Below are 1,138 nucleotides of genomic sequence, written 5' to 3' on the forward strand. Positions count from 1 at the left end.
TACGGAAGATCCACTTCCGTATTTGACTTGCTTCCCGCGTCAAGAGAGCAATGGATCGCGGGCGCTGCCCTTCCTCTTCCTATATCTCAATAAAATTGCGAGAAAACGTTACGCGATTGGGTCTACCCTGAGTGCCGGTCGCGACAGTATCACGTGCGATCCAAACAAAGTACTATATCATCAATTATAGTAAACTATTTCAGTTCCAATTTAAATAAGGACATTTTCCCTCAACTTTTCTAATAGAAAAAGTAAAACGTTTAAGCTCCATGGATCAAAAACAGTTGCTTTTTCAAACAATTTTGATTGGACATTGCAAATACAAACAAAATTGGCATGGAAACAAATTTTTTTCCAAGAGAACATGAGGTGCTGTAGAAATAGAGGAGATAAATACATAAAAAAAAAATTCAATACAAGAAAAACAAAAATCTTCCGAAGATTAGTTTGACAATTTTGATATTTTTGTGGATGAAAAAATTGTTATGATCAAGAAATTTTGGTGGGGAAAGTGGAGATGAGTGAGGTAGAGCTCAACATTCTGCCAGAACTCTTGAAAAATTGGACATGAGAAGAACATGGTCGGTGGTTTCATTATCACTCTTACAAAATAAGTATATGTTATCTCCAGTTTTAAAACGTCATTTAAAGAAATATTTTGATGGATGAATGTGTTTTATTTAACCTTTATAATTAAAACAAAAATCAACGTAAAGATTTATTTTATGTCGCCATCTTTGAATTTTAAGACATGTGACCAAATTGACCAATCGTGAGCGATGTTACTGACAGTGCATTTTTTTGGGGCAACAATTTTTAAAAAGTTAAAGTTAAAAAAATAAAACTTGTTTACTATTATCCTACAAAATTTTGTTGGGGATAAATTTATAATATACGCACTGTCGTCATTATATGGTCGATTAGGCTCAGTGTTAACATTATGTATTATCTAAAATAAATGGAATTATTGAAAGTCATTTAAAAAATAACCACAGTTGTACAGTGCCTCAGAACAATAATTTAAGTGCAATTATTTTAAAATGACATTTTTTTATACGTATGATTTTACAAATTTATCCCCGAATTTGTGTTTCCGATTATAATTTAGAAAACGAAGAACCTTTCCCTCAAATGTATT

This window comes from Urocampus carinirostris, chromosome 14 (genome assembly GCF_059441175.1).
Source record: "Urocampus carinirostris isolate Australia breed hairy pipefish chromosome 14, RoL_Ucar_1.0, whole genome shotgun sequence".
Classification (NCBI taxonomy): domain Eukaryota; kingdom Metazoa; phylum Chordata; class Actinopteri; order Syngnathiformes; family Syngnathidae; genus Urocampus; species Urocampus carinirostris.